At 39.3% G+C, this 13,103-nt stretch overlaps 1 long non-coding RNA gene across 1 annotated transcript; it reads right to left on the bottom strand.

The window, feature by feature from the left end:
- Window positions 1–7,217: 7,217 nt before the first annotated feature.
- Window positions 7,218–12,843, bottom strand: LOC139057223 (uncharacterized). The gene is made up of 3 exons (XR_011512644.1): window positions 12,546–12,843; window positions 10,061–10,251; window positions 7,218–8,760 (listed from the first exon to the last, which is right to left on the bottom strand). It is a non-coding gene; the product is annotated as an uncharacterized lncRNA (long non-coding RNA).
- Between the last annotated feature and the right edge of the window lie 260 nt (window positions 12,844–13,103).

Raw genomic sequence — 13,103 nt, 5'->3', positions numbered from 1 at the left:
GTGTTTATTCTACGGAGTAAAAAATTGTTGTTAGAGGAAAATCTCGTATTGTTAGTGTTGGCAGGAGCGGAGTTATTATATGCATATAAAATTATTTCATGATTTAGTGTGCGGTATATTGGTAAAATCAATTTGAGCTGGAGCATATAACGTAATGGTAGTATTTTTAAGGAACTGAAAATTAGTACTGCATGTGACATGTAACTAAAGAAACTGATGATCCTCAAGGCTTGATTTTGTAAACGTTGTAGATGTAGTATGTGCGAGCAATATGTGTTTCTCCAAACTGAGATGCAGTATTGCAAGTGACAATGAATAAATGTGTTATAAAGTGAAGTTCTAACGTTTTGTGGAAAATACGAGCGCGTTAGATTTAGTACTCTTATTCCAAAGGCAATTTTTTTAGACCATGTCAGCATGCAAGTTAAACTTAAGTTGGGGGTCAAGTTTGACGCCAAGGAAGACAACTTCATGTGCAGGTGAGAGAATATGAGTTTGTATGACGAGCGGTGGCGCGGGTGCGATGACGCGTTTATATGTATGAAAAATCATAAACTGAGTTTTCGAAGGGTTGATGTGAAGTTTCTTACTTGTGCACCACGCAGATAAGTTGTTTAGGTCAGAATTTAGTCGTTTTATTACAGTATTTATGCTTTTTCTATTAGTAAATATAGTCGTGTCGTCAGCATATAGTATAGATGAAGTACTAGTTAAACAGTGAGGAAGATCATTAATGTACACCAGGAAAAGTAAAGCGCCTAAAAGTGAGCCTTTTGGGGCACCCTTAGTGACTGATTTCGTACGTGAGAGTGAACCTGCGAAATTTACAACTTGTGTTCTGTTAGTCAATGAACTGCGGATGAGCGTAAGAGCTGGGCCACGAATGCCCAGAGCTTCTAAATTGTAAGAAAGGATGCTATGACAGATGGAGTCAAATGCTTTAATAAAGTCAGCGAAAACGTAACCAACAATATGGGAGTTGTCAAGGGCATGCTTTATTTTGTCAGTGAATGATGTTACGGCTATTTCAGTCGAATAACCTATAAGAAACCCGTGTTGTTCAGGTGAGAGAAGAATAAATTAGCGAAAGTAGTTTGTTGAGCGGCTTACAAGTAGTTTCTCAATGACTTTGCAAAAAAAAAGATAGCATGCAGATAGGGCGATAGTTTGAAATGAATTCTTTGTTACCTTTTCTTAATATAGGAGTTATTTTACCATGTTCTAATCCGTCGGGGAAAACGCCTGTTGTGAATATGCAGTTAATAATGTATGCGAGTTCATCGGCAATATGAGATGTTACTAATTTGATTTTAGAAGGTTGTAAATCATCAAGGCCGGGACATGTAGTTCGTAAACTAGCGATTGAATCGGATACTTCTTTGGGTGATGTAGGGAACAAGTGAAATGAATAAGGGGTTTGCCTGATTACTGGCTGTGGTATACTGTCTAGTGAATGATCATGTGTAGGACAGAAAAAAAGTATTGGATTCATTTGCGATATCAGCCGCTTCCGTTACTACCCTTATTCCTGTATTAAGTTGGCTCAGTGCGTGGTTTGGTGAAGACAGATGTAGAAAGGACCTAATGGTATCCCAGGTTTTGCGGGTGTTATTTTTCTGTTTAACGAGCGTTTTCCCAAAGTAGGAACGCTTGGCTTCTTACAATAGTCTGGTAAGTGTATTAAAATATGTCATGCACCACGACTTTAAAGTTACATTAAAAGGTTGGCGTTTTAATTTTTTATGGAGCTTATCACGTTTTTTAATACTTTTTAAGAGGGATCCTGTTATCAATGGGTTTCTAGGGGCGGAGAACCGTGAGTATTTTGTGTTAGACTGGTACACTCCGAGTACACGCTTTTAACTTTGTTGTTAAATTGTTCGAATGACAGGATTGGGTCTGTTACAGAAAGAATTGGGTTCCAGTCGATTTCAGCAATTTGACTAATGAATTTAGTGGCGTGAAAGTTCGCAGTTTTTATGTTTCGTTGGTACGGTGGGTTAATATACTTTAATAGAACGAATACGGGATAGTGGTCTGTTATGGGAACAGTGACTACGCCAGCACGTTGCTCTAGGTGTAAGTTTGATAATACATGATCTATGAAAGACTGAGATCCGGACGGAGGACATCTTGTGGGTACGGTTATTAATGAATCTAGGCCATACACACTAAGAAAAAAAGAGTATCCCTTACTCTTTTCGAAGAGTCTGGACTCGTCACGTATATGACACACTTTGTGGGAGACACCCGAACTCTTTTGGCAGAGAGTCCCGAGACTATCTGTGCTCCATACAAGGTGTTTGCGTGACTCCGCACACAATAGTCATGCATACTCTGTTGTAGTAGTCGCCTATACTCTCTCAAAGGGGTTACAAGACTAGTGCTGAGGGAGTCGGTTAACAATTCTAGATGAGTCAGACGACTCAAGATAAAGTGTCACATGAACACTGCAAGAATGATTGCGGTAACTATTCTAGATGAGTCTGATGACTGCAGCAGTGTGTGTCAAGTTACCCTTAGTGCGTGGTGCCGGTCTCTTGCAAATAAAGTAAAGCAACTGATCCATGTAAGTCGTTTCACTCTTGGATGGCAGTGTCGAGCCGCTTTTCAAAATGTGTCAACAACTCTTGCTGTAAGAACACACGACTACGGCTAGTTCTCAAGAAGACTACTGTGAAAAGACAACATAGGATAACAAAGAATCCACAGTAAACGTGCCAAAAAGCACATGGCAGGCTAGCAAGAAAAAGTTAATTTTTCATCAATCTTTGTTATTGTCTTCTGGAAAATTCAAATGTACCAGTCAGCACAGAATCAGCATGAAAGCAAGACAGTTCTCATTACTATTAAACTGGAATCAATAGCCAACCAAGCAAAATGTAGCAAAAGCAAAATCCAATATGTAGCCTGTAGCTGCATATGCATGACACTGCAATGCCACTCAGAACCTTGATGAGACCCCAAAATATTATGTAACTCATGTAGAAGTTTAATTCACCACCGCACAAGTCTCTTATAATATGTCAAAAGATTTATAAGTTCAACCTATTTCCCTGTTCTAAACTTACGACTTAACATTCGAAGCAAGTAAGCTACACATAACAAATAAGAAAGGCTGCACTTATGTGCAAATGAGACCCACATAATGAAGTGCAATAAAAGCAACATTCCAACTTAGATTACATTATCTATGCATTATACTATACTTGTTAAAAACAACTGGTTGGCAATTGATAATCCAATCTAACAGTAAAAACAGCTGTCTTACCTTATTGTACTCTTGTTGGCACTTTTTCCCACACAATTTGTGCATGTTAGCGTGAGATGAAAATTGATCTGAAAAACACCACATTAAAAAGTTGTGCATCAATTTTATTCTGTCATACAACATGCAACAGTGTATAAAAACTTCATAACTGACAAAATTACAAAAATAAATATAGCAACACTTATACTGATCATTTATTTATGTTGAGAAACATACTTTTGCAAGACTAAGTATAATAGCTGACACAGACAATTTCAAAGGTAGAAATACCCGCTAATACATAACTTTCCATAATGCAAGCACATTGACAAAATAAGTAGCACAGGTAGCTGTATTTTGTTACGGCAAAGATGGCGCATGAATTATGAGGACAAGGAAGGAAGCCGAACACATAAACTATACCCAGCTACATGCACGCAGCTGTAACAATACACATAGTGCACAAAGATCCAGAAGAAACAAAGAGGAAGATTTGAGGAAGGCTTCTTTTACTCATCACACGTCATCCTGTAAGAGCACATTATGCACTGGCTGTAATCTATCCTCAGCCCATACATAAGTTACAATAGGTGCCACATTTACAAATCACTCATACAATGTTCTTGTGATTTCCCTTATTCCAATCTTTAACTAAGCAAGCATGACTGAGTTACATAAAGCCTCCCTACGGCTTGGCACATATACAGAAAGAAGTGTTTCTATAAACACTGGAGGTCACGGACGGATGACTGACACATACCTCTTTTAATTCTTTTGTCTTTGTCATTATGATTATCTATCACAGTAGTCTTTTGTAGAGTGAAACACTTCCAGATAATACACTGTGTGCAACCAAGTGTGAATACCTGTTGTCGATTTTATTTATTTTTACCTTTTTCTGGTGTCCCGCTAAGGGAACAATGGCGCAAAGGATTGTCTTCCCAATGTATGCGTTCCCAAGCAACAGGAGCAGATGATAAGCCACATTATTGGTGCGTGAAATAAAACATCTGTGCTTAACTTTCCGCTGCCGCTCCAATCTGGAGTGATTTTTTTTTTTGCTTTCTGTACACTAGCACAAGTGCTACATAGTCCCCTTGGTGCCCAAAGCAACTCTCACACCCGAGCAGGATGTCCATTTTTTTTAATTCTAAGCAAAACTCTGGTTATGGAGGACAATTGCAAACTTATATTTTTGCTTTGTATCTTAATTATGTTGTTGACCTTTAACTTTAGCCACTTCACTACTTTTCTGCAGGTGCAGACAGGCCATTGCACCAATGCTAGGTTTTGAAAACACCAGAGCAGGGTAGAAAGCAAGAACAGATATTTATAATTTGGGTGCCCACTCTGCATTGCATGGATATGTTTCAATGAACGATAAAACTACTTGGTAGATAAACATATGAAAGATAAGGGAATTAAGCTCGAAGCCTACCATATCAGTAACTGGGAATTTCATGTGTAAATGAAATTTTGCGATTCCCAGTGATGAAGAAACAGTTTTGACAATATGTGCCAAGGTCACCAACTCACTCATGCTCACAAAGGAAACAAAATAAAAACAAGCAAGATTAAAAGAAGTTCGAACTTGCAACCTAAAGTGAGACACCTCGCATGACTGATTTATGTGTTTACTGAGCATGAATTACATCTGGCGCATAATCTGCTTGTACAAGATGACAAACAATGAGTTCTGTAAGCCTTGTGGGACAGTTCTGTGTGAAAGAGAAATCTATTTGATCATTACCTTTTGGGTATGTGTATCTCAGAACTGGTGCTAGTCTGAGTTCTTACAAAGTAGACGTCATTGAGTACTGTAATTCTGATGCCTGCCACTGCTATAAATTTCTGTTAGTCGCACTGTCATGAAGCAGTTATGTTCAATAATTGGCGGCAGTCACCGCTGAAACACTCAGTACAAAACACGAAATAAATATAAGCAGTCAGAATGTAAATGACGAACAAAGTTATAATCAAGTCTACATTTCACAGAACTGTCTTTTTTTCTGTTAGTGTGCCAATACCATTTCCACATGCACAAACATTTTTGTGTTGCTCTCCTGACAAATGCAGGAAAATGCAGTCTTTAACAGAAGCCCTTGGGAAGACAGCCCAGAGTCGCTTTGACGAGAGGACTTCCCTTAAACTTTTGTCGCTATGTTGTATAGGTCACTGTAGCAAGGGGAACATTTTACTGAATGAATATTACTCGAAATATTATTATTTGTACTAGAGGTTTGAAAAGAGAGCCAATTTTAGAGTTCTTCATGCAGATTATATATATTCCATTAGTTTTTGTTTAGCTGCTTCTCGAGTTATGTCCTACACAACAACGAAATACATAGTCATATTTGCAAGCACTTTCTTGTGTATTAAATTTTCACAAAAAGCAGTGTGCTGCAGCTAACTCAGCTCTTTGAGACTGCAAAGTGCCAATATCTATTCAAACAGCATGTAAAGTTACTAGAAGTATGCAAGATTAGTAGGCAGGCAGACAGGCCTGCCTACTAATCTTGCATACTTCTCATGCTATTGTGAAAAAAAAATTAGAATATGCTTCAAAAACTTTTTCTCACAATAGCATGACAATAACCTTATGCACTTATAAATGTCCTATACTAACGAAATTTGGCATACATACTATTCAAGATATGCAGAATGCTGATATCTAATTGAAATTGCAATCTGTAAAATTACTTAATGTGGCCTAATATTTTTTGCATAGTTCCAGTAATTGTACAAGCTGTTTCGATAGGTGTCATCACGTTGCAGTATATAACTAGCTAAATAAGATACAGCATGAAGCTATTTCTGAAAATTTTATACACAGGAAAGTGCCCACAAGAATATTTTGCCACTGTGTAGGACCATAACTTAAGAACAGCAGCTACACAAAAATCAATGACAATTCAAATCTAATAAAACACTTTATGAATGACAGTATATTCGAATCTCTAGTACAAATATATAAAAAAGTTGTTTTGAGGAGTATTTCCCCTTAATAAGTGGGTGTCAGTGTTTTCTACCAAAGTGTTAGAAAATGCCTTCAGGTATACCATGGGGAGTTTTATAAATAGCACACGCACGCATCTGCCTAAAAAGCCCCACGCCCTGCTTGCATTCATTTGTCATTTTTGCATTCTGTTGTATGTCACCATTTGCATCCCTTAATATTGAGTGCACAAAACCAAAAACAACCTAATACCGTATTTACTCGCATAATGATCGCACCCCTAAATTCTGATGTCAAAATTCGATTTTTTTTTATTTCTAGTGCAAGATTGCACCCCAAACTTGCCGCAGCGATATGTCATGTGCCAAGTCTAGCTAATAATGATCGCGCTTACCATCTGTCAACTGCTATGCGAACAACTCTTCAAGACAAACCAAGCAGTCTGCACGCACCAAACATTCTTAAGCAGATGCCCCATTTCATTCCTTCCATCACTTTCCGCACTTATATGACAAAAAAAAAGCTACAACCAAACTTCCCTTTATTATGTGTAGGCTTTGTAATGGTTGTGGTCAACAAAAACAACAAAAAAGGCGTCTTTCGTTTCTTCTCGTCTGCACTTGTGGGCACGCAACAAATCGCGAGTGGCAATGATAGCCGCCACGTTTACAGTGATACGCTAGAAGTGTACCCTATTCATTCGCCGACGTTTGTAACGCAGCTAAGATATTCGCCCACCCTTAGCGGAAACGTGCCACATTAGGATAGTGGTGAAGACAAATGCCGCAGTTTCCGCAGCATGCCCGCCATGTGTTCCTATGTCACAGGCAGCTAAGCGCGCCCATCTGTTTCTGTCCCCTCAAAGTGGACAGGGCTATGTTATTGACGCAAACTTGCAGATATTATTCATTACTGACACGGAAGAAACTGTTTGAATGCACGTAATGTACTCACGAAAAGAAAAAAAATCGTGTTCGGCGCATTCCGCTTGCTCTGCCGGCCACCATGTTTTTTTTTGTGTGTGTGTCCCGCAGTACATACAGAGGCAGCCACCTTTTTGTTGACCTGTTGTCATCCCGTAGCAAATGCCAGAGGATATATTTTTTCTTTTTGTGGGAAATTTACCCAGCGTAATGATCGCACCTCTGAATTTGAGTCAATTTTTTTTACAATAAAGTGCGATCATTATGCGAGTAAATAGGGCAACACACTGAATTTTTAGCCTGTAAAGGGGTTGTATACAAATGGGGGCAGCCAACTCTAGTGTGACAATACACAAATATTTGTTCTCACAATAATGAAACCAGTCATAAAATATATCCTACATATTTGGAAATGAATGCCCAAAGAACCTTGCTGATTGTCACATTAATTTCCTAAACAAGATTTTTTGATGTTTATAATTCCTAGTTTAATTCACTTTCTCTAGTAAATGGGCTCTGACCTAGACTATTCAGTGTAGGAGACTAACCCAGACCTGGAAGCCAATATTTAAATCTGAAATAAAGTCATTCATCCCACGACCACGTCACTACTATGTCATCAGAAGCGTGCATCCATGGACATATAGTCTGTAAAATAATTTTTACATGATCTGTACTGTTCCTTTTGCACTAATAAATTAGTAAATGCATTTGCTATTTAAAGCGCTGCTGTAAACCTTTGTGTTTGAGAAATGCAATACTCAAAAGTGTAACACACCCAATGTGTACATGAAACCTACGATGCCTTTGACATTCGTCAGTGTGACAAATAGGCACTGAGAAATGCCAAGGGCATCATAGCTTTCTTGTTTCAAACCTTGTATGCGAGTAAATTACTCGTATCTTTGCAGTGAAGGGAAGTCACATTATTATCAGACTTATGAAGGGAACTCACGTTTCTCTAGTTTAATATTTTCTTTTTTGTGCTCCTATATTCTTTACTTTTCCAAAAATAACGGGTGTTTGAAATAAGTACTCTATATTGCTCCTAAATTTTTCTTGCACCAGAGCCCACGTTGGGTTACATTTCTTGAACACTTTGCAGTGCTGTAGATTATCAAAAGGAAGAAAAAAATGCCGTAAGTTTGCATTTTAGCCTTCTGTATAACAAGAAGTATGAACCTATCAATTACATAGAGAAGTAGAAAAGAACTATGAAAAACTGTGCATAAAGACAGACATACATTATACAATCGATGGCGAGAATTCTAATAGAAAGGAACCATTAAAAACTAGGCACTAAAGACACATATTAATTATAATAACACAAGTATTTGCTAAAGATTTGAAGAGACAAAAAAAATGTCTCTTCAAATCACTCCACCCCAACATTCATCTATGGTTCGATGAGTGACCACAGCTGGTGATGCGGTTTGGATAGGTGGAAGCTGTATGCAGCTGTGAAATAGGTGGAACATGTTGAGGGTCACCAAAGGTTGCATGCTCGTTGCACAGCAGGTTGCCTCGATCTCCGGACTCACTCGACATCATGCGTTGAGCCTGGTTATACGTCGTTTGCAAGAGGCCTGGCCCAAGTGTGTGGCACAGCTTGGGTAAAATTATGAGGCAACCTGAAAAACACAGATCCATATCTATAAGCAACAAAATATTCTCCATCATAGGGCAAACATGAAGTTTACCATTGGCACATAGCAGATAATGAAAACAGACACAGGTCACCAGACTTGAGGTATACAGATGTGCAAATGTGTAAATGAATGTGAAGAGCTTTTTATAGGACGGAATGTTTCATTCCGTCTTTTGTAGATCAATAATAGTATCTTAACATAAAGTCAAGTGTACTGGGCCCTCCCTGAAAAAATTCAAATAATGGGGTTTTACGTGCCAAAACCACTTTCTGATTATGAGGCACGCCGTAGTGGAGGACACCGGAAAGTTCGACCCCCCGAGGTTCTTTAATGTGCACCTTAATCTAAGTACACGGGTGTTTTCGCATTTCGCCCCCCTCGAAATGCGGCCGCCGTGGCCGGGGTTCAATGCTGCGACCTCGTGCTCAGCAGCCCAACACCATAGCCACTGAGCAACCACGGCGGGTATGGCCCTCCCTATTTCTGCAAGTAGGCTATTTCATGCGAGCTGTCCCGAACTGGCACACGACCACTTGAAATTTCTTTTCGAAAAACTGGAGGCCCTTCAATATAAGACAAATGTTAATTTCAAGAAATACTTGTGTAACGCACCAAACTATGCATCATAAAAGGCATAGCCAAAAAATTGATTCCTTCATTAAGGGGGCCAAATTTTTCAGGACAATAAAGAGAGGCCTTGCACCAAAAATTGAACTGCTTATTAGCCACTTCTCAGTTTATTATGGGTCATTAAAAATGGACAAAATGGCCTATTAATTTTATTTTCATAGAACTCGCTTACAAAGCAAAAGCTGCAAATTTATGTAATCCACATATTTAGGACTTGTGCTGCATGCAAAAACTGGTTTCAGGAAGATAAATTATGCAGCAGTGCACAGAGATGAGGATGAACTAGCAAAAAAAGTCAGTTTTGGTGTAAGTTTATCGGCATACTTACTATTGAGGCAGTCCTAGTAAATTTATGCCCAATAACATGTATGAAAGTACACTGTATTGTTTTTAAATTGCTAAAGCTTTATCAAAGCAGTTTTGTGTCAAGCAAGAAAAAAAATTGTACAAGTGGTCTCCTATTAGTTTCAAAATTTGCATCGCATTTCGTCTAATCCACATAGCCTGTTGGCGGCTAAGGCAAAATGGATGGACTTGAACATTCCTGCACAGATAGCAGGGAGTCTAAACTGCTTCAAAGTTAATTCTTTCATTGCTCAGTGGCTACAAGCCACTTCACTCAAAAATTTGCCACTTAATTACACGTATTTACCTCGATCTTTCTGTCAGCTTCCAGCCTGCTTGGCATCATCACGAAGGCTGCCAACTCCCTAGTGGACGTAGTCAGGACACAGTGGTGGCAGGACGCAGTGGCAGGAGCCGCCAAAGGCTTCGAACTCCCTAGTGAACATAGTGAGGACGCGGTGGTCGTAGGATGCAGGGGCGGGAGCCACCAGAGTGTACCTGCAGCAAATTTGCACAAACGCTCTTAGTCCTACCATGTCACAGTTTACAAGAAAAATTCAGCTGTCTGTGTAACATGGATACCAATACAAATAAATGTAAACACTTAGGTCCTACAACACAACTAGAACATCGACAAAGAAGAAATGGTACTTATGTTTATGAAAATCCAAGCAATGAAAAAAAAATGTGCATCCGATTTGTGCGTAGAAGCTCAATGGTAACCTGAGCACATACCATCAAGTGATTTGCTAGTCAACTGGAAGCCTCTTAAAATGTCATTGTATATTTTTTACATGCACTATGTTAAGCTGCATTAAAACAAGTTCAATATCTCTGAATATAAGTAAATCACGAAGCAATTCAATTAATGAATTCCAGTGGTAATTAATGCAACAAAGTGCAAGCTCTGAATGAAGCTGGCCAAACTGGGTAGTGACAAATAACAATGTGGTTCTCTACATCTTGTTTTTCTGGCTTTCGCTGTAGCATTAAAATACACAAGAAATTTCACATTCCTGACATTTAGCCATGCAAATTTTTATTCCATAATGCATAATACTTCAGCAAGAGCACTAATGCTGTCTTTTAATCGTAAATAGTGATAGAACAAGAAATTTTACTGGAGCCAATGTTTGGCAAGAAAACTTATCTCCTTTTCTTTGTCGAAACATTGGCTCCAGCGATGCTCGTTGTTCTACAGCTCTTATCATTTCAAGTCTCTGTCTTCCTGTGAACTTCTGTACTTTCAATGTTGTATCAATCAAATTGTAATAACGGAGAATTAGTAAATGTAGCTGATGAAGAATTTGTGCTTGTTGGTAGACAATGACAGAGTAACTGCGCAACATAGAGATACGGACAAAGGAGGCTTATGTGTGTCGTCTCCTACAGTCATGTTTCTCTCTTTTGGACGATTACTCTATCTAGATGTAAAAGTATTACCCTTTGCACAATAATGCTGAAATGAAAAAGGCCAGGAAAGTGGACACAAAAATTAAAACAAATAGCATGATATGCTAATGAGATATGCAAAAGTGCCTGCAACGTGCTGGATAAGATGGCGTCTTCTTCTGAATGTTGCCATTTCTTGAATACCTAAAATAAAGTACATTTCAAAATTACAAAGATACACAGAACAACAGCAGTAGCAGAGGAGATAATGCATTGTTTAGTAAAAGAAAGTAAACTAATCTCTGATACACCGCAGACGAAATTTCCTTTATTAAATTAGTAGAAAAATACACCACACCTCATTTCATTCAATGAAGTAAGCGTTTCTTGGTACAAGAAGGAAAGGTATTTCTGCATGAAAACAGTAAAATAATCATAGCATGCTACTTTTACAAAATACGCTACAGTGACAAAGCCAACTACGGCTGTATATACTTAAAATTGTTATATGCACCTTACAATAGCCAAGACAGGATAAACTTGGGTTCATGTGCAGCTCACCGGGAGATACAACTTTGCAATCAACTCATTTCTGCTTGCCAAATATCTGCACTAACGTAAGACTACAAATAAAAAGACCCTCTTTTTCATAAAACGCCGGACTCAAAATAGAAAATCCAGTAGGAATAGCACAAATTCTCTACACAACACAGCCAGGTTTTGTGCACTTAGTAGGATTTACTATATAAAGGTTGCAGCAAATTCATGCTTTTAAATATTTACAACCGTGAAAATAAAGATGACATAACAAATAATAGCATTATACATCGGCTTATACTGTGAGCCAATGTGTTTCCGACTTGACGCCAAAGGCACATTTAATTTGTTCTGTTTCAGCGCTTTGAAAGGGTTGTGTCTGTTCGCTCGTGCATGCAGCCGCCTTACTGCTACGAAAATATCTGTGCTTCCACATCGCCTGACACTGCCATGCAGCGTGGTAGCGTTTTATTATTCGCGGTAATATACCTAAAGCGCTAGTAAATCTTCAGAATAGACAACTGTTTTTTTCGACAACCTGTCTTCGCCAGCGAAAGTCACACTGGTCACACTACACTTCAAGTTACGCAGTACTTGGTATTCTACGGATTTTTCGAGGCGACAGGCCACTCGTCATTGGAGTCGTTAAGAACGGTGTTTATCTATGGCAGTACAGCTTTGCTATAATTTCAGATGCTCTCCTGAGGCTTCCTTCTGCCAGTAGTATTTTCGCATACATACGCCCACGCATGCTTAAGAAACGTCTGTGAACTGCCAAGAGAAACGTGGCGCAAAATGTAGCCGTGCCGGAAGGGCCGATTACGCGCCGTTTGTAAACTCGGAACAAAAGCTGATATGCTTACCTGAGAGGTTAAGAGAAATATGGCACAGGTCACTCTCCGCTGGTAGTCTTTCGTATGCATCTGGTCGTCTCTGCGTTGCGATCTCCCTTATCACAAGGAAAATGCAGAGCAAAACGCAACACTTCCGGCGAGCTGCACTTGCTCGATGTCGGCAAAGACGAAATCGGCGACACGCCGCTGCTGGCAGCAGTCGTCCTCGTCGCAATCACACAGCACGGACAGAAGTTCCCACCGTAACTTGCCGCAGCGCCTGGTTGCAGTCGCCCCTAGCGCAGCGCTTTCAGAACCACTCCATAGAATAAAGAACCACCACTCGACGACAACGTACTCACGCGAGATGCAACACAACTGAAAAATGGCGTCATACTATTGACGGCTTCGGATTTGGATCATTTGAATCCGCACAACTAGTTTCGGTTTTCTTTCCTTGCGTTGAAACAAAAACTGTTTTGCTCACTGATAATTTTACGTCACGTAAGTAATGCTCACGAATGAAACAGCCGTGAATTTAACGCGCGTCTTGAAATACCAGCTACGTTCACTTCGCAGAAGCAAAAT

Source organism: Dermacentor albipictus, chromosome 1 (assembly GCF_038994185.2).
Source record: "Dermacentor albipictus isolate Rhodes 1998 colony chromosome 1, USDA_Dalb.pri_finalv2, whole genome shotgun sequence".
In the NCBI taxonomy this organism is placed as follows: Eukaryota; Metazoa; Arthropoda; class Arachnida; order Ixodida; family Ixodidae; genus Dermacentor; species Dermacentor albipictus.
Note: the sequence above shows the minus strand (reverse complement) of the source record. Positions and strands in the feature narration are given on the sequence as shown.